This window comes from Humulus lupulus, chromosome 9 (genome assembly GCF_963169125.1).
Source record: "Humulus lupulus chromosome 9, drHumLupu1.1, whole genome shotgun sequence".
Classification (NCBI taxonomy): Eukaryota; Viridiplantae; Streptophyta; class Magnoliopsida; order Rosales; family Cannabaceae; genus Humulus; species Humulus lupulus.
Window position 1 is genome coordinate 151173757 of NC_084801.1, and position 22102 is coordinate 151195858.

Consider the following 22102-nt stretch of genomic DNA (forward strand, 5'->3'; position numbering starts at 1 on the left):
TCCTTCATTTTGATAGGAAACCAGTGATCATTCGACCATGGACAACTGATTTAATTGCATTTCGCATGATCCGTTCAGTGCCTCTTTGGATTAGATTACATGATTTGGGCCTTCAGTATTAGGGTAGCAAATTCCTTAGTGCCCTTGTTAGTACGATAGGCAAACCGATAATGGTAGACAAATTTACTCGAGAGTGATCTAGAGTTCAATTTGCAAGGATCCTGGTGGAGGTGGAAATCACAAATAATCCTCCTAGGATAATACAATATCTTAATGAACATGGTTAGCTAACAGAACAAGGGGTGGACTATGAATGGTTGCCTGTTAAATGTAAAACATTCTCACGTTATGGTCATTCTATGGTTGACTGCCGCAAGGAGATGAAAACTCAGTGGGTTGAGAAGGACAATCCTCCTAGAACTTCTCCTGAGGATGGGTGGGACAAGGATGAACAATCTTTGGGTGCTATACCTGATTTGCCCAAGGATTTGGCTGAAGCTCCTAATGTTGCTGAGGGCCAGAGTTCTAGTGACAAGGGTTGGAAATCTCCAAAGAAAGTGGTTCCTATGTATAAATAAGGGCCAACAGAGAGTAAAAACAAGAGAGCAAATAAATTTTCTGTGGAACCAGGCCAGAATTCGACAAATCCTTTTGTGGTGCTCCAGGAGCAGATAGAGGGGGAGAAAGGAGGTATAGGTAATGTTAGCTCTTCTTATGGATAATTGTAATATCTTGAGCTGGAACTTAAGGGGGTTGAATGGTCCGAAAAAGCAAACTGATATGTTAGATATTTGTAGTAGGAATAAAGTGGGGGTTAGAGCTCTCTTGGAAACTAAAATGAGGGGGAATAAAGTCATGGAGTTGATGGTTAATAAATTTATGAACTGTGATTGTTATTCCAGTCCTGTTACTGAAGGTAGAATATTGATCATATGGAGGAAGATCTTTGTCAAGGTTATTGTTCTAGAGGAGAAAAATCAATATGTTCACTGTTATGTTAAAATGGCTGGTCAGAAACATCTTTTTAGTGCTACATTTGTTTATGGGCTCAATACTATGGAGGAACGGAAGATCTTATGGCAAAGCTTACCTAAGCCTTCTCTTCTAGCCACTTCTTGGGTTATTTTGGGAGATTTTAATGCAATTTTTACAGTAAAGGATAGAAATGGAGGTAAGCGTGTGTCTAAAGAGGAATTATTAGATTCTTCTCAGTGGCTTGCTAGGAATCAAATGGATTCACTTAAAAGAACTGGCTTTTTCTTTACTTTGACTAATAATCAAGAGGGGTCTGCTCGCATATTTTCTAAGATAGACCAAGTTTTTGCTAATGAGGATTGGCTGGATTTTTTTCCTAATACAACAGCTATTTTCCATTGGGAAATAGTTTCTGATCACTGCTCTTGTACAGTTTCTATTCTGGCCATGGAGAATTTGGGTGTTAAGTTGTTTCATTTTTATAATTTTTGGACTGAACATATGTAATGACCCAACTACTCTAGACTTTCGACCATTAATGACTACCATACATAGACACTAATTTTTAATAAAACTTACAAGTGAAATAATCATAATCTTCATTAAAAACTTGTAAAACAAATGTTAAACTACATAAAATTTAAAGTAGGATATGGGATCCCATTGTTTGAAACAAAACATAACATTGACATAATGAAAACTTAATTAAAACTTATTACAACCAATTGCGAAAAAATACATAGAAAACCATAATCAAAGAGACTTCATCCTCGAATCGAACTCTCGGTCCATTGACTCCATCCCGCCTCAATACACATCCCCAAGCTTCCAAGAACCTTTCCCACCACCAAAGTTATTTTCCTGCACATATACACAAAAAGGAATGAGCCTAATGCCCAGAAAGGAAAATCTAACACATAAATCATATACATAATATTCATATCAACATATACTAAAACGTATCATAACATATGTCACATATACTATAATGGCCATTATTACTTGGGGTCCCGTAAACTAAACAAGTCATATGCCCATTAGATTTGTGGGGCTTGCTAGCTAAGCAAGTCATATGCCCATAATTTATTGGGGCTTGTTAGTTATACAGGTCATATGCCCAAGTCTACAAACATACATAATATAACATATAACATATACATAACACTTAAATCATAAGATAACACATAACATAACATATAAAATCCTATCCTATTTTCCTTACCAAAAGTACCGGGATATGAGAACAGGTTTGGGACTTTGGAACACTCCAAAAAACCATCAATGAAAGGGTGAGTATACTGAAGAAAAAGGAAAGAAAAGAATGGATGAACTGTACCATCAAGAATATACTTACCAAAAACCTTATGTTCAAGATCTTAGATTTCCTATCCAAAAATAAAGAATAAAGTTAGGGTGCTGATAGAAAACTATAAGAACTTAAGGAAAACAATACCAAAATGAACTAGAGTTTGGAATACCTTGAATGCTTCTATGACCAATCTAAACCTTGAACTGAAATGTGCTATAAACCTTACTTCCCAAGTGTTTGGTAAGCTTATAATGATTAAGCTTATAATCCCCAACCCATGTGTTTACACTCTCAAAAATAACCTAGCAGCTTGCAGCCTCTGAACTTAGCTTGATGAATGAATAAATGGCTGGGTACTAGGTCCTATTTATAGATTTCAAGAATGAAAAGATCCTCATTTAAATTGAATAAAATAATGGCTTTTTAAGTGAAAAATATTTGAATTATCGTTCAGCAGAGGCTGAAGACTCGGTCAGAAAGATGCTGGAATTATCAAGAGGTTAAAGATTAAAATGAGAACATTTTAAAAAACATTCAAAAATATACTAAGGGAGCCGATATATCGCCCCTTGTAGGCGATATATCGCCTGGGCCAGCATGCCGGAGGCTCGTCAAGGTGATCGTGCGAAGTTACGTGTTTTTCGTATCCCCGTACTGCGATATATCGCCCCCTATAACTATGATATATCGGCATACGCTAAATATTTAAACACGAAATTGCACAATTTCAGCTTAATTTGAATTGAGTAAACAACCTTGACTAAGTCCTCTAACCTTTTCAAAGCTGCTGACAGACCCTAAGATATTCAAATATTACTCTTAATAAACTTATTCCACAAAAATACTTAATTATCATTAAACATACACATGACAAGTGTTACTTTCTTATTGAGTTTATCTAAACCTTATAATATAATAAATATCACCATCAATATCAGTTATACTAATCAAACCTTAGGTTAAACTTAGAAAATCTACAAGTGTTACTATGAGTGTCCAATTAAATCCCGGTTTGAACCAAAGTCCACAGTCATAAAAATACTACTACTATTACTATTATACTACTATCTAACTAGCTCAATAAAGTTCTTGGACTCTACAACATAAAGATTTTAAAGAGGTGGCCTTAGATAGCTGAAAAAAGGCGATTAAGGGGACTGGTTTGAAGGCTTTCTATCTGAAGACAATGCGGCTGAAACATAAGTTGAAGAGATTTAATAGGGATCATATTGGAGACATAGGAGTGCAATTTCAGAAGGCTAAAGATCAATATCAGGATGCTCTATTCCATGCGTAGCAACATCCCCGAGACCTTACTCTTCAAGATAAAGCCAAGGCTGTTGCTGATGCATTCATAATTCAGGAGCATATGTGTCACAGCTTCTTGGCTCAAAGAAGTAAGCTTACTTAGTTAAGGAAGGGTGACATGAATACTGCTTATTTCCATGCTTGTCTAAAAAAGTGCAAGGAAGAGAATAGAATAGCTTCTTACATAACTAAACAAGGTAGGGTGGTGGATAACTTTTCTGATGTAGTTTCTCATTTTCTGAATCACTTCAGAAGTTTTATGGGTAGCCCTAGTTCAGCTACTAAGAAGATAAATAGGCATTGTGTAGAGATGGGATCCAAACTCTCAATTGACCAGCAGCTTCAATTGTTGAAGCCTTTCTTTCACAAGGAAATACGAGATGCTTTATTTAGTATTCCCAACATCAAATCCTCGGGTCCAGATGGGTTTGGTTATGCATTTTTTAAGGTGTTATGGCTGGAAATTGGCAGTGAAATATTTAGAGCTGTAGGACAGTTCTTTGAGACAGGCAGTATTACTAAGGAGCTTCTTAATGCTACTCTGTCCTTGGTCCCTAATACTGGCAATCCTTCTCGGGCTGTGGACTATAGGCCTATTGCTTGTTGTTCTACCATTTACAAATGTATTTCGAAGCTATTATGCTCTAGATTGGCCAGAGTCCTTCCTGATTTAGTTCAATTAAATTAGGGAGCTTTTGTTCAAGGTAGATCAATAGCTCATAATATCTTGATTTTCCAAGATCTTATTAAGAATTATGGGAGATCTTTTATCTCGCCTAGATGTGCAATTAAAATTGACATAAGTAGAGCTTATGACACAGTCAATTGGTGGTTTATTGAGGATCTCCTAAAGGCTTTGTGTTTCCCTGAGAGATTATAGGCTGGATTATGACATGCTATTAAAAAACACATCGTATTTCTTTCTTATGAATGGAAGGGTTCAAGGCAGCTTTAAGGGTGAGAAGGGGCTTCATCAAGGGGATCCTATGTCACAACTTTTGTTTGTTTTAATCATGGAATATCTTACTCGGAGTCTTCAACTGGCAGCTCAAGATTCCGCTTTCAGGTTTCACCCAATGTGTAAAAGTCTTAAACTTCTTAGTTTATGTTTTGCCGATGATCTTATTTTATTTTGTAAAGGATATCTTGCTGCTGTTAAATTTCTCAAGGGTGCTCTAGGGGATTTCAGTTCTGCAACAAGGCTCCAAATTAATGCTAGCAAATCTCATATATTCTTTGGGGGAGTTTCTGTTGTTGACAGACAGATAATAGCTACTGAGATACAACTTTCAGAATAGTATTTTCCTCTTAAGTATCTTGGTGTTCCTATGAGACCAACTAAATGGAAGCATGAATACTGTGACATAATCATCCAAAAATTCAAAATGCGATTACATACATGGGCTAGTAGGCACTTATCCTTTGCTAGTAGAATCCAACTCATCCATTCAGTTCTCTTTGGGCTGCAGAACTACTGGATGAGCATTTTTGTTCTTCCCCAAAGTATTATTAAGGAAGTTGAAAAACTTTGTTGTATTTTTCTCTGGGGAGTTAATGGGAATATGAGCAAGATTCATGTGGCATCTTGATCGAAGGTCTGTCTGCCTAAAGCTTATGGAGGTCTTGGGTTCAGAAATGGTTCAGTTTGGAACCAAGCCATCTTAGCAAAGTATATTTGGGCCATCTCTGAGAAGCATGATGTGCTTTGGGTTAAATGGATTAATTCAATCTACTTGAAAGGCTCAAATTTCTAGTCTTATAAGCTGCCTTCTGATACTAGCTGGTATTGGAGGAAGTTATGTAATCTGAGGGGAAAATTCAGCTGTGATGAGATTAAAGCTGCTGGTGCTTCAGGAAAGTTTCAAACATCTAAACTGTACAACAGTACTCTTTGCCAACAATAGGTTGGCTATCATCGAGCTCATTGGTGCAGGCTGTCTATCCCTAAGCACAGATTTACGTTATGGCAAGTTGTTAACTCTCAGCTACTTACCCGTGATAATATGCTCAGGTTTTGTGTGCCTATTGAATCTCTTATGTGTCCTGTTTGTGGTAGTTTTGCTGAGAGTCACTCCCATCTGTTCTTTGATTGCTATCTATCCAAGCAGGTTACGGATATTATCTTTGATTTGATGGTTTTTAAAGCTTGGCCTACTGAGTTTGCTAGTTGGAAGGTTTGGCCTGCTAGCAGAAAACCAGGAATCCTTTTTTCTACCACTAACATGATATTGGCAGTTGTTGTCTATAGCATTTGGAGGAATCAAAACAGATGTATTTTTGACAAATTTTCTTGGACTGTTGCTGGTCTTGCCACTGAGACAATGACACTATAATTCAACACAAATTATACATTGTAAAAAATAGAAATTTGTCTTTACAGGAACAGAGATTTATAGCTAAGATTACAATGTAATTAGCTTGGGTGGGCTGGTTTTGTTGCCTATGTCTGTATAGGTTTGGAGGGGTTTGTTCCTTGTAAGTAGTTTGGGTGGGCAATTTTGGTTGCCTGTGTTTGTACGGTTTTGGCTGGTTGATTAATGAAGTTCCATTCTTCTTGATAAAAAAAAAAAGAGAATTAAAGTTAAGTTGTTAGTCTATTTTTAAATTTGAATTTGAATATTTGTAAAAGTATCTAATTATTTAAATATCAACCAACAAAAATACCTTATTTTAAAAAAAAAATTAAATGATAAAACAAATCTAATATTTTTTGTTTTGATTATAAATAATTAATTTTCACATTTTTTTTTTTTTAAAAAACTAAAAATTGGATGAACAGTACCCGTTTCGGGTACTGATAAAACCTAAAAATTGCTAATAATCACATAAAATCAATATGCTTCATAAAAACATGAAAATCCATCCCATTATTCAAACACATCAAATAATCCAATTTTTAACATGTTCATGGATGAAAATAAAGATTACCAAAGGCTTTGAGGCCAGTTGTTGGGAAAAATTATACAGGATCTTTATTTATTTTCATGTAGATATAATATTAAACAAATTAATATGAGATAACCTAGAACATGTTTCTAAAATTGAATTCAAAGAGAAATAATGATAATAATACTTACATTATACACAGCGGAATGAATGAGTTATTCCTTCAGTTTCTCTAACCCTTGTATCCTTTCTGTCGCAGAGTATTACGAAGAAACTGAATCGATCTTCAATTTTCTTCACAACCTTCCAAATTATCCTTGGAATCACCTAGACTAGGGTGGGCAATTCCCAACATATGAGATAGATAGAGAGAGAAAAAGAAAAAAGAACAATAAGCCTTAGAAAAGGACTTATGTTTGGAGATAATCTAAAACCTATCAGAAACATGTGTTTCAACTTGTGACTTGACTTGTGTTTTCAACTCTCTCTTAACATTCCTTTTATAGACCCAATTAGGTCATTTATTTAATTAAAAAATCAATAAAATAATAGCCAATAATCAGCCTGTAGTGCACCAAATATTTTTTTAAAGTTATTAAATTTTTGTGTTTTATTTTTATTTAATTGTTAAGTGTTGTGCATTATTTTATTTGATTGTTTGTTTGTTTAAATTAATTATTAGAATTGTTTGGTAGAATTTTTGTGAATTTATTTGATTAAATGTTATTTATTTATTTTATTTAAAAATGTGATTATTTGAGTTTTAATTAAATGCACTAAGGTGCATGTAGGTAGTAATGCACCTTAGTTATTGAGTGTGTGCATGTGTATGGTTGCATGGTGCACATGTGTAGAATTTTCTACACACTTGGTAGTTTCCTTTTATTAGATTATTTATTAAATTAATTAAAAAAATAAAAAATAAAAAAATAGGGAAATGGTGAGTAGTGGAGGTGTGGAGTATAGTGGGAAAAGGGAAATTATTTTCCTATTTTATTTGGGTGAGTGTTGGCTAAAATGGAAAAGATGTTGTCATCTTTATTCCATACCAATTAAAAATAAAAATCAATTAAATAAGAATTAAGAGAAAATAATTAGGAATAGGAAACTTACCATTTAGTGTATTAGGTTATTTTGGGCCACTTTAGAATAAAAATGTAGTGCAGCAAATTTTTTTTTTAGTTATTAAAATTTTGTGTTTTATTTTATTTGAGTGTTAAGTGTAGTGATTAATTTTTATATAAATCTTTGCATATTTTATTTAATTGTTTGGTTTCTTTATTTAGTTGTTTGTTAATCTAAATAAATTGTTAGAATTGTTTGGTATAATATTTTTGAATTTAAATTTGTTAATTGTTTGTTTGATTATTTATTTTAATATGTGAATAATTGTGTAACTTGTTCATTTTACTATTAGTGTTACATTTTAATAAGTGTGACAATTTATGTGATTAAAATGGGTTACTTTGCTTATTTTTGAGTGTGTGCCGAAATGTGTGTGTGTGTGTGTGTGAATGTGTTTTATTTTATTTTATTTTATTTATTTATGTTTTTATTTTCATTATAGAAAATGAAAGGATCGTATGAATCTACACCTAATGTGAGTCTTGAACATTTTTCCTTTTATTATGAAAAGAAAAGAAAATAAATATAAGTTGTCATCTTGTAGGAAAGGATGACAAGGTTTATTTTGATTTGGCTCACATTAGGATAAGGGTTTAGGTGAGGTGTAAGGAGAGGAAATGATGAGATTTAGCTTAATTTATGGGATAGGAATTTGGCTTTTCACACTTGAGTGCTTTTCTTAAGGTTAGGTCACTAGAGGCTATAAATAGGAGGGTATGGAAGCCTTGCGATTCTTTTGCTTGTGGCTGCCGAAATTAGAAAGAGAAGGAGAGAGAGAGAGGTGTGAAAGAGAGAGAAGGAGGAGAAGAAAGGAAGAAGGAGGAGGAGGTCTTAGGTATGGTTTTTCTTATGATTCCTTGTTGTTTTAAGATTTAGGTTTATCTTCCTCATTATCTTAACTATTTTTCTATGTTCTTCTTCTTCATGGTTTTCAAAAACTCTAGGGTATTCAAGGGTGATTATCACTTAGGTGTTGATCAAGTTGTGTTCTTGATTTTATAATCAAGAGAGGTATTGAATCTCTACCCCTGATCTTATGGTGTTCTCTTGAGTTCTTGGATTTGTGGATATTTTTAATATATTGATGCATGGAAGATTGATCTAGGCGTGGGTAGGGGTTTATAGTGTTGGTTTGGTTTTTATTGTTGTATGTTCATAATATGTGTAATGAGATGATTATTGAAATATGGTGTTGATGATATTTTATGATTTTATGTATGTATGTTTCGGCCTATGGGGTTTGGGCATATTGAGTTGTTTGATTTTTCTTATGTTTCATACATGTTAGAAACATGGTAGGTTTCATGTGTTTATAGATGAGGATGTTGTGTAAATTCTTCTTGGATATCCTAGGTGTTTCGGCCTAGGGGTGATGTTCAAACATGATTGTTTTTCTTGTATGTTTTAAAATCAATTGTGAATCTAGTAACATGATAGGGTGTATATGAGATTATGTATCAATAAATTATGGTATGCATGAAAAATAATAGGAACATGTTAGGTTTAATATAAAGGCATATATGAAGATTGGTGTTTATGTTATTCATGCATGTTGTATTATTATTTTGTTGGGTTGCATGTATGAATTCAATAGAGATAGAATAAGGTTTTGGAAGGTTGGTATTGAATATTTGTTGGTTATTTTCTTGAATTATTTGTATAATAAGAGCATGTTAGGATTTGTGATTAATTGTGATAATTAGACATGTATGATTTTGTATGAATTTTTGAGAGGCATGAGATAAAAGATAAAATTCATGATGATTTATGATTGCTGATTTTGTGATTAAATGGTAAAAAGATTGATGAAATAATGATGTGCATGCATAAGGAATGCCTCTAATGATATGTGGTATTTGTGGGAATAAAATTGTGTTTTAATTCACACTTAAAATGATGTTTTTGCACAAATAATTACCCACAGATTTTTTTTTTATTTTGATGAAAATATGAGTTTTAAAAAAAATGATAATGGTGATTTTAATGATATATATGATTGCTGGAATTTTTGTAAAAAAAAAAATGTGTAGTGTGTTTTAATAAGAGGAATTTGATTAGTATTTGAAATAAATAAAATCCTAAACCATGGTAATATTAAAAATGGTATTTTTAATATAGTGTGGTTGTTTATTTTAATAGTTACGATTTTTCTTTATTTTGATTATGAAAAAAACATTGAACTTAATTTATTTGTGATTTTTTAAAAGAAAGTAAATGGTGGCTGAAAGTTTAGTTTAATAAGTTTAAAATAATCATTTAATTGTCACATATGAATTTATGTTACATAGAATTAAGTCTTAAAATAATTCAAGCAAATATATATTTTTCCTACACTTAAAATATATATTTTTCTCACATCAACTATGTAACACAATTAATTAAATTAAATTAACATTTTCTAAGGAAACATAATAATCATAGGTATTTTAAATAAATTTCAAGCCTTTGTTATTTCTTTGTTATTTGAATATAATAAATGGATTTATCACATATTTTTTTTAATGGTTAAATAAAATTATTTTTATGAAATAAAACTAATATCTTGAGAGATTTAATCAACCTAGTAATTTTTAAGAATATAATGAATAGTAAACAAAGCATGTTACAAGGCTATTATTTTTAAAACGATATAAGTAAGACGCATAGAATTATCGTTTTAAACGCCACAATTACGCAACGTTCCCACGTATGCATGTTACATGCAAATTCACTTTTATGTCAAAAATTATGTCTGTTATGCAACCATGTAGTTTTTTTAGAAGGATCATGCATGCAATATAGGTAGAATGAGCATTATTTTTTTTATGACCTTATGTGTAACTAAGCATATTTGTATGTTGTGTGTAACTCTCACTGTGTATGCATGGCCCATGCACACATGAAATTATGTGAAGCTAAGGAATGTCGTTTTTATTATGGCATAGGCTCGTTGAGAAGTTGTGGTTTTACTTAGCTTGGACCTGAGGTAAGGAAGTTAGATAGAATTTATTATTGTTATATTATGAATGGTAAGACTGTTGTGTGAATGAAATGTTATGAATTATGAATGCCATAATGTGATGATATGTTGGCTTGTATGATATGAATGAATATTATAGCGTGATGAACGCGAGACATCAAAATGGGTTGCTAAGGATAAGAAGACGTAACCCGAGTTACTAAGGATATGAAGACGTAACTCCATGGGCGGACGCAAAGGGTGGCATGGACAAGTTAGCGGGCCATGTTCACAAGGAATTGTTTATGATTATGTTATGATGTTTGGGTATGTTATGATGTTTGGTGATGTTTATGATTTTGTTATGATGTTTATGATATGATGGTGGCATTATGTTGACGTGAATATGTTTATGTTTATGATATTGATGCCAATTTTATGATGATGCTATGATGTATAAAAATGAATTATAGTGTTTGAAATTTGTTGTATCTTATTTGCTTGTTGTTTGTACTTCCTTACTGGGCATTTAGCTCACCCCCCTTACTTTCCCTTCCAGGTAGCAAATAGGTTTCTCTAGGGCACGCATGATGATGTAGGGAGTTATGTCGTCCTAGTGTGTATGGCGTGGGGCATCCTATGGACGAGAAATGATCAACTTTAAACGCCATTTTTAATAATGTTATGTTTAATGGGATTTTCTTAAAATTGTCAGTGGGACTTAAACTTTTGTTTGTTTTAGAACTTTGCATGAAATTGATATTTTCTTTTTAAACTGTTGGGCCTAACTTGCATGTTCTAAGCGAGACCCCACTGAAACCTTTATATAATAAGTGGCTTTCTATTATAAACCATTGAAAATGTGAATTTTTTATTAAGTACTAGTTAAGGGCGTTTTACAAAAAAAGGAAGAGAGAAAATAGAGAGCATTATGCTCTTGGTGGCTGCTGAAACTAGAGAGAAAAGGAGAGAGAGAGAATGGCGAGCTAGAGAGAGAAAGAGAGAGGGGGGCTACCATTTTCTAGAGAGAATGAGAAGAAGAGGAAGAAGAATAGATCAACTCTAGGGTATGTTTCTTGATGTTCATAATTTTAATTTCTCTCCTTTGATTCTTGTATTTTGACTAGAGTTTTGTTGTGTTGTTGTTGATTTTCTCCTTCTCCTCATGTGGGTTTTTCGAAAATCCTAGGCTTGAACAAAGGGGTGATATAGTATGAGTTTTGGTCACTATTGGGCGTTCTTGATTTTACAATCAAGAGAGGTAATGGATCTCTAACCCTAATGTTTTTGTTATGTTTCTTGGGTTCATGGATTGATGGTTATTGTTTTTATGTTTATGCATGAGGAAATTAACCTAGGCATGGCATGGGTATCCTTGTTGTTTGGGTTCTTATGGTTGTAATTCTTAGATGTATATTCATAGTATGTGCATGGAGTTGGCTATTGATATTTGGTGTTTATGATATGATGTTTAAGATTTCTATGATTTGATGATGGGTATGCATTACAACAAATTTGATATACAATGACTCCCTACAATGTCTTACACCATTGGTGTAAGACATTAAAACTTATCAGGGGTTTTAAATGTATAATAGTGTAAGACATTGAAAGTTTTTATGAATGGCTATAATTGGAAGACATTAAAAATGGTGGAAGATGTTGGAAATAGGCTGGAGAAGTGGCCAAGGGTACATCCAACATCTCCCACTGGGAGACGTGGGACACGTGGCACGTCTCCCAGTGAGAGACGTTGGATGTATATGGGGGTACATCCAACATCTCCCACAGGGAGACGTGCCACGTGTCCCACGTCTCCCAATGGGAGACGTTGGATGTACCCATAGCATATATACTCAAATTTGCTTCTTCTTCCTCACATATGCGCGAAAACCAAAGAGCATAAGGAGAGCACAACTGCGTTTTTAGGGTTTTAAGAGGTAAGTTTTTTTTTTTTAAATTTTCTTGATTTTTAGTTAATTATTTTGAAAATAAATCATAGGTTTAACATTAGGATGAGTAATATACATGAGTTTGTGTTAGTTTTATATTTTTATGCATTTTTTTATATACATTGTAGGATTTATTAGTGTTTTCATGGAAGTTTTTTATAGATTTATGATTTTATAGTTTTTTTATAATTTAACCTATCACATTGTATAGATTTCATTAGAGTATATAAGTTTATGATTTTTTTTAAGTTTTTATCATTTTTTATTTCAAAATTTAGATATATTTTTGTATATATATTTAAACTTTTTTTTTTTAATTGTAACTATTTTGTTATATATATAGTTATGTTAAAATAAATTTATTAAATAATTTTTAAAATATAAATATATGAAAATTTTTATGTTTTTGTTGATTATTAAGTTTTTATGTCATGACATTTTTTATTGATTTTTTTATTAGGTTATAATTACTGGCGCATTGGAGTTTTTTTTATTTGTTTAACAATCATTTACTATTATTAGATATTTAGTGATATTTGTTTAGTAATGTTTAACATATTAATTAATTTAATTTCATAGGTTGTGATTTTGGTGGTGAGATTTTAGAAAGTATTTTGCATCAATGTTTTTATATCAATCACACATTTGATGTAATTAAGTTTCTAAAATTACAATAATAAGTTATATATAGCTAGATATTTAGTGATGTTTTATTTATTATTTATTAATTTAATTATATTGGTTTGTGGATTTAATAGCGAATTTGATTACTACATGAAGTAATTTTTCTAGCTTTTGGATTATTAATTGCAAGAGATAAATATATATTCTCTTACTTCTACTTTTAATATTATTAAACAAATGTTAGAGGAGTTTGAATATCTTAAATATTTATCCATAGTGAAGTAGAATCTAAGATTAAAATTGTGTGCTGCGGTGATAACGGAAGATTGAGAACTTGTGTGTTTTAGTGAAGTAGGTTCTGAGAAATTTGGTTGTGTGCTGCGGAGCTATAAGGAAGAAACTTATTGTATGTTGTCTGAATTGTTTGTTTTCTATTCACATGCAGATGGTTAGGTCACTATTATAGGGGAAATGTTGCCCGATTTTATTTAGGATAATAAACAATTAGTTTTATATATATAGACATCCTATAGGGAAGAAACTTATTGTATGTTGTTTGAATTGTTTGTTTTGCGCAGATGGTTAGGTCACTGTTATAGGGGAAATGCTGCCCGATTTTATTTAGGATAATAAACAATTAGTTTTATATAAACATCCAACTTGATTAAGTGCTTATTTAGTGTCGTTTCTTTTCTTTTTGATAGACATAGGAGAATATATGGATAAAAAGTGGATGTCAGCGAATAGGTTATCTGCGGAATATAGGAACGGGGTCGATTTTTTCTTAAGGTTTTGTTCGGAAAATGCACTACTACAAAAACACCTTTTTATGACACATTTTTAGGACACTTACATAAATGCGAGTCCTAAAAAAGTCTCCTGGACCTGCGAATCCTAAAAGAATTTGTTTTAGGACTCGCGGAGCGAGTCCTAAAAACTATATGTGTCCTAAAAGTTCGAGTTTTTTTTTTTTTTAAACAAACACCTCCTGGAATTTTTAGGACTCGCATTGCGAGTCCTAAAAACTTATGTGTATCATAAAATTTTGAATTTTAAAAAACTGGGGTTTTTTAGGACTCGCGTTGCGAGTCCTAAAAGAATGTTTATGTCTTAAAAGTTTGAGTTTTTTTTAAACAAAACACCTCTTGGACTTTTTAGGACTCGCAAAGAATGTTTTTAGGACTCGCATTGCGAGTCCTAAAAACTTATGTGTATCATAAAATTTTGAATTTTAAAAAATTTCGAAGTCCCTCCAACTTTTTTAACAAAATTCTTATTATTATAAATTAAAAAAAAGAAAAAAAATCACACAGCCCATTTTCACTCTCTCTCCTCGGTTCCCTCTCTCTCTCTCCCCAAAGTTCCTTCTATCTCTCCCTCTCTCCCGAACTGCCAATGCCGAACGCCGCCGTCCCCTCTCCGACCACCGCCACGCGCCGGACCAGTGGAAGCGCCACCCCCCGAAACCTCCGACCCTCGGTGATGGCGACCTCACGCGCGGCCTAAGGCCCTCAATGGAGCACTTGAATTTCGGTCGTTCATGGGTTTCTCCAAAACTTTCCGAGCATATTCCGGCCACCTCGAACCACCACGAGCTGAACCACCACCTCCACCATACTCCTTGCTTCTTGGGCTTTAAAACCCAATAGTTTGTTTTCCAAACCACCACCTTTTAATGGTGGCGCCGCCACCGTCGCCGGAGCCTCGCCGCCGGATTCAAAACCCACCAATCAATTTTTTAAAAATAAAAAATAAAACTTTTCAGGACTCGCAATGCTAGTCCTAAAAAAATATTCTTTGTTGCGAGTCCTAAAAAGCCCCAGTTTTTTAAGGCTCTCAAATAGAGGACTCGCGCCCCGCGAGTCCTAAAAAGCTTTTTTTGTAGTAGTGATGTGAAAGACCCAAATTTTACTTATTGTCCATGTCTTAAGTGTGGAAATGTTAAAAAGATGGATCTTAAAAAGATTAAAGAACACTTATATTTCAATGGGATCAACAAGAATTACACAATTTGGTATTACCGTGGGGAGATAGCTTCAATTGCTCCAACTCTGCCAAGTAGCAAAAAGGAGTGAGGAGAAATATAGTAGAGAGAACTGGGATCCATTAGATGAAATGATTGACAACGCACATTTTGGATCAGGAGTAGACCCAAATAAGTTTGAGACACTCCTTAATGATGCTGAGAAACCAATTTACCCTGGTTGTACAATCTAAAAGCTAAACATGGCTGGAGTGATAAAAGCATTACTAATTTATTTAGTTTTTTGAAGGAGTTATTGCCCGAAGATAATGAAATTGGAATTTCATTTTATGAGGCAAAGAAGACATTATGCTCATTAGGCATGCAACACGAAAAAATTCATGCATGTCCTAATGATTGCATATTATATCGAAATAGCTTTCAGACACAAAATTGTGTCCTACTTATGTTGAGTCACGATTACAAAAGAAAAGGTGACGATGTCAAGGAAGGAGTACCTACCAAAGTTTTGTGGTACCTTCCACCAATTCCTCGTTTCATCCGATTGTTTAGAAATGCCAAACATGCTAAAAGTTTGTCGTGGCATGCTAATGAAAGAATAAATGATGGTAAATTAAGACATCCAGCTGACACCATAGCTTGGAAAACAGTAGATTTGAAGTGGCCTTCTTTTGGAAATGAATCTGGTAATATTCGTCTAGGTCTTTCGACTAACGGGTTTAATCCACATGCATCTCTTAGTAGTAAGTATAGTTGTTGGCCTGTTATGCTTGTTATTTACAATCTACCCCCATGGTTGTGTATGAAGAGAAAGTTTACGCTTTTGACCTTGTTGATATTAGGACCTAAACAATCTGGTAATGACATTGACGTCTATCTAGCTCCTCTTATAGATGACTTGAAAACTTTGTGGGATGAAGGGGTTAAGGTTTATGATGCGTATAGGCAGGAAGAATTTAATCTTAGAACGGTCTTATTATGGACTCTCCAAAATAGCTACACCCTTAAAAAATTTGACACTGAAGCAACAAAAATTTGTATGGATGGAGAAATGCGAAGAAAGCTTCCAAATGTTAAAGGACAAGCTTATATCAGCCCCAGTTCTATGCGACCCAAACGATAAGGGAAAGTTTGTAATATATTGCGACGTGTCGAAGCAGGGACTTTGATGTGTTTTGGTGCAAGACGAAAGAGTGGCCGCCTATCCCTCGAGACAACTAAAGGAGTACGAGCATCGGTATCCGACCCATGACTTAGAGTTAGCAACGATAGTTTTCGCTTTAAAGATTTGGAGTCACTATCTGTATGGACAAAAGTGCAAAATCTATACAGACCACAAAAGTCTAAAGTATTTCTTTACGTAGAAGGAGCAATGAAGATGAATGGAGTTAGTAAAGGACTATGATTGTGAGCTCTTATATCATCCGGGAAAGGCTAACGTCATGGCAAATGCACTTAGTAGGCGGAGTTACGGAAGCTTGTCAACACTTAAGGGGATAGCTCAACACTTACAAGATGATATTAGGAGGTCTGGAATTGAGCTAATAGCTGGACAACTAGCTGACCTCACGATCAAGTCAACTCTAATGGAGGAAATAAAGGAGAAACAACAAGAAGACGAGTTTCTTCCTTAGATGAAGGCAGCAATACAAAGCTCAGAGAATGCTGATTTCTCCTTGACAAAAGAAGGCATGCTACGATATAGGAATCGGATATGTGTGCTCGATAATGGTGAATTAAGAGAAAGTATTATGAAGGAAGCGCACACTACTCCATATTCACTTCACCCAGGATTGACCAAGATGTACAACGATGTCAAGACAATGTACTGGTGGCCGGGGATGAAGAAAAACATAGCAGAATTTGTAGCGAAATGCCTTACATGTCAACAAGTTAAAGCCGAACATCAAAGACCCACTGGAACTTTGCAACCATTGGAGATTCTCGAATGGAAATGGGAAGATATAGTGATGGACTTCGTGACGGGATTACCAAGTACCACCAAGCAACATGACTCTGTTTGGGTGATAGTAGATAGACTCACAAAATCTGCTCACTTCTTACCAGTAAGAACAGTTTATAATGTTGAGCAGTATGCAGAGCTTTACGTGTTGGAGATTGTGAGACTACATGGAGTTCCAAAATGCTGAGAGCACACCATTGTCAGTAAAAACTAACAATGGGCACTAAGTTAAAACTAAGTTCGGCATTTCACCCTCAAACCGATGGATAGTTAGAACGCACCATACGAATATTAGAAGATATGTTGAGAGCATGTGCTTTAGACTTCTCAGGATCATGGAGCAAGTATCTTCCATTAATAGAATTCTCTTACAACAATAGTTATCAAGCGACGATAGGCATGGCACCTTATGAGATGCTATATGGACGGAAGTGCCGATCACCACTTCATTGGGATAAGGTGGGTGAAAGACGATACTTAGGACCTGAGGTTGTAAGAGAAGCAACAGAGGCAGTAGAAAAGATAAGACAACGAATGGTTGCCACTTAAAGTCGCCAGAAATGCTATGCCGACGTGAAGAGACGAAGTGTTGAGTTTTCAGTAGGCGACCAAGTGTTTCTCAAAATTTCTCCGATGAAGGGGATTATGCGTTTCAGAAAGAAAGGAAAGTTAAGCCCATGGTTTATAGGTCCTTTTGAGATATTGGACAAAGTAGGGCATGTAGCATATCGGTTGGCTTTACCGCCATCATTAGCTGAAACGCATAACGTTTTTCATGTATCGATGTTGAAAAAATACATATCAGATCCATCCCATGCGCTCGATTACCAGGCTCTAGAGTTAAAACAAGATTTTAGTTATGAAGAACGGCCAGTACGCATTCTAGAATGGGGAGCTAAGGATTTAAGGTCCAAAAGTGTTCCTATGATTAAAATCTTGTCGAGTAATAGCACAAAAAGAAAGGCCACATGGGAATTGGAGGAATGCGTAAGGGAGCGGTATCCCGAGATGTTTTGTAAGTAAATTTCGAGGACGAAATTATTTTAAGTATGGGAGAATTGTAGCGTCCCAGAATTTTATTTAGTTAGCTAGATAGTAGTAGTTGTAGTATTTTAGATTCCGTGGATTTTGGTTCAAACCGGGACTTAGTTGGAAACTCCTAGCAATAGTTATGGATTTTATAAGCTTAACCTATAGTGTAAGAATATTAATTATAACATAAGGTTTGATTAATATTTCTTGTTATTAATATGATAATTATTATAACCTAAGGTTTAGATAGAGCCAATAAGAATATGACACTTGTCATGAGCACGACTATTGCTAAGGTTTAGATAAAGCCAATAGGATTATGACACTTGTCATATGCATGATTATTAAGGAATTATTATTTTAATGATAAAATAAGGGAAATATAAGACTTAGTCTTCACAGGAATCTATTAGGAGCATGACATTTGTTACGATTTTATTTAATTGTGGATTAGGTTGTTATTTAGAATATTAAATAGATTTTCCCGTAACTTTAGGGTACTGTAATTTCCGACCTATTTTTGACCCAGTTATATTATGAATTTCAAAAAATAGTATTTCTAGAAAGTTGTAGATAATTGAATTAGATTTCTAACGATATTTCAAATGCCTTGGAAATTGATTCTGAGTCTTCTTATAGATCAGAATTAGTTTAGAGGTTGTTCTGACATCTCAGTAACAGAGAAAAGTGGTTGCCTATGCAATGTGGTGGTTAAAGGATCTGACCAGAACTAGGGTAGAGTTTCTGGTGGGCTAAGTGGCCAGATTGATGTTTGAGATTATCATCTCAGGGAAGATCAAAAGGAAAGATGATTAAGTGAACCGCAGATAGAAAAGATTGAGGAGTATGTCTTAGTTGGATTAGCTAAGAGTTGTGCAGTGGCAGGTATGGATTTATTGAGGTATATAGATCGGATTCGGGATCCGATGGACTCTGGGGTTAATTGGGAGATTCTGGATGAATCTCAGGTTATTCTCGTATTCTTTTCATTCAGGCATCCTGGAAAATGTAACAAGATATGAAAGCTTTGTAGTGATGGCCTGAGATGGAGAGGGATGTAATGGATGCGTGGTAAAGTTCTTAGCCTGTTAGCAGGTCAGGACATAGTATCAGGATTCAGCAAGACCATTGTAGCCTTTGAGTATTTTATCATGGAAATAAGGAAAGCACCATGATGGGTTTCGCGGTGGGATTGCCCGGGTTAATGGATTAGTGTGAATTGGTTTGGGTCATCGTGGACCAGTATTTTAAGTAAGTTTATTTTGTTAAAAAGGATAAGTTATGCAACTGAATGGTATTCAAATCCTTGTGTGAGAAAAGAGATAGAGTGCCTTCATGAAACTCAAGCTCTATCTTATCAGATGAAGACTCTAGTGCGACTTCTAGGTTTTGGAAGGGTTAAGAAGGCAATGAGTATATGGATAGAATTTAGTACAGTTTATTACTCTCAGACTGATGTTATGTCAAAGAGAGAGGGTTATCCAATTATTATTGGAAGAACATCTTATAAGATGAATGAGTTATATATATCTGGATCCCGAGGTGGTTCAGGGGATTAATGAGATTGCTTGAGGTTGGAGCTTGGATGCTGACTACTCAGAATAAATGGAAAAGTTGTACTGAATTGAAAAGCAGGAATGTGAAATTCCAAGTAGGAGAATGTATCTTCCTCAAAGTATCACTATGGAAATGGGTGAGGAGTTAAGGGCATGCTAAACCCTAGATTATCTTGGCAGTTGAATCCTGGATAGGATTGGTTAGGTTGACTTTTGATCAGCCTTATTTTAGGCACTGTCAGTAGAATACAATGTGTTATGTACTTCCATGAAGTGGACATGGGTTAAAAGAACTAATGAGTTGAGTAATAAGAATCTGAAGGTTAAGGTTAAGTATTCTGGTAAGGAATAGCCAGTTCAGATTGTAACAGAAGTAATAAGGTTCTCATAAAAAGAATGTACCTTAAGCTAAGGTACTGCTTCAGAGACATTGAGGTCGAGGGAACGACTTGGGAAGCTGGAATCAGTTGTGCGGAAATCTCATTTTGGCTTGTATAGATAAATTTCGAGGACGAAATTTCTATAAGGAGGGGATAGTTGTAATGCCTCGAATTTCCTAATAAGGGTTAGGACCTTGATTAGGAGGCCGGGAGGGCCATAATTGAATTATGATGCTATTTCATGATCATATGCATGTTTATGTGAATTATATTATAATATGATGATAAATGCATGCATATGGGTGTATTTATAATTATAAGGGCATTTTGGTAATTTGGCCTGTTGAGGGCATAATTATGTATTTTCGTGCATGTGGGTGAGTTATGATTGGTACCACATTATATGTGGATTTGTTCGACCCTTTCGGCATGAGACGATCATGAAATGCAAGTGTTCGGTCTAGTCATAACAGGTTTAAGTTCGGGGCTCCGGGTGAGTCTTGGGGTGATTTTAATGATTAGAGCATTACTGGGAATTAAAGGGTAATGGGATATGGATTATTGGTATGTGAGAATATTGAGAATAGCGAGAATTGGAGAGTGTTAATTATGATTAACGAAATAGGTGCGAAAGGACGGTTTTGCCCTTGGTGATTGTTAAGGTTTTATTTTAGACCTAAGGGCATTTAGGTCTTTTAACCCTTATAGATTGATATAAGCCATTAAGGCTGTAGAAAGAAGAGGAAAACAGAGTGTTGCCTTCCTTCTCTCCCGATGGTTTTTTTCCTCCATTTTCTCTTTGGATTTTCAAGCTTAGTTTGAGGGATCAAGCCAAGAAATTAAGCTGGGATAAGCTAGGGTTATGCTCCACCATTGAAGTGGGTGTGTAGTTGAGATTGAAGTGAGTTTTTAGCCATTAGAACTCTTGCTTTTTCTCTGTTTTCTAAGTTATGTTCCAGCTGGTTTTTTGGTTGGAAAGTGGGTAATTGGTTGGAGTTTTAGCTAGGGTTCTTGGGGTTGTGATGTTTGGGACATGTGAGGATATTATTTAGGTTCATTTGGGACTGAATTTGATGTTTGGAAGCTTTTGATTTGGTTTGGAAATCGTAGAATCGAAGGAGGAGATTTCTGGGAAATTGCTGGCTGAAGGTAGCGCTACAGCGCCCAGTATAGGGCACTACAGCGCTACCTGCAGAGGAGGCTAGGGCAGTTTGGTTCTGAGTTTAGCGCTGGGGCGCTAAGAGGGCAGCACTGTAGCGCTGCCCTGTTTCTTCATAACCCTGTTTTGAGTGTTTTTAAGGGTTTTTGGCTTGGGGTTTCAATCCTTAAGGCCCGGGATCGAATCTACTCACCGTGTGGGCATGTTTCGAGCTCCCGAGAGTGGGGTTTAGGTCAAGACCCTATCTTTGATGATTTTCATTAATCGGAGATTGTATTTGGTTATGACTAGGTGACCGCTAAAGGATTAAGGATCGATCATTCTCAAGGGCCGTTCTTGTTCTAATTCTCGCTCGAACCAAAGGTAAGAGCACTGCACCCTGTGTATATGTGACATGCATGGTTGTTCCTGATGCATGTTGGATGTTTAAATGTAATGCACGAGAAACATGTGATTAGGACATGCTATGTATACTGAGTATGATATTGTTCAGAGCTTGAGCCTTTGTGTTTATGCATGATCCTAATTGTGCTAGTATTTGCTAAGTAAGCATGTTGAATGCCCTGTATTCTGATATTGGATATGTGATATATATTTGGTGGCATTGCTTACTTGTATATGGCACTGACTAGTCAAGGACACTGACCTAAGAGTCAGAAACGGTATAAGCATCCTGAACGATGGGCCGAATGAAGATTAGATCTAATCGATATCAGCATTGAATGGCTCTAAGGCATTAATGCTGGACCGACCCTAAGGTCGATGAAACTTAGAAGCGCTTGGCTAGTCTAGGACTAGTTACTCGGAGCCAAGGCCTAAGGCCTAGGTGACTATTTGTCACATGGCTAGGGAACGATGTTCTAGGGTTATGACTCTATGGTCATGAGGAAGGTTATGTTGGTGACTAGTCA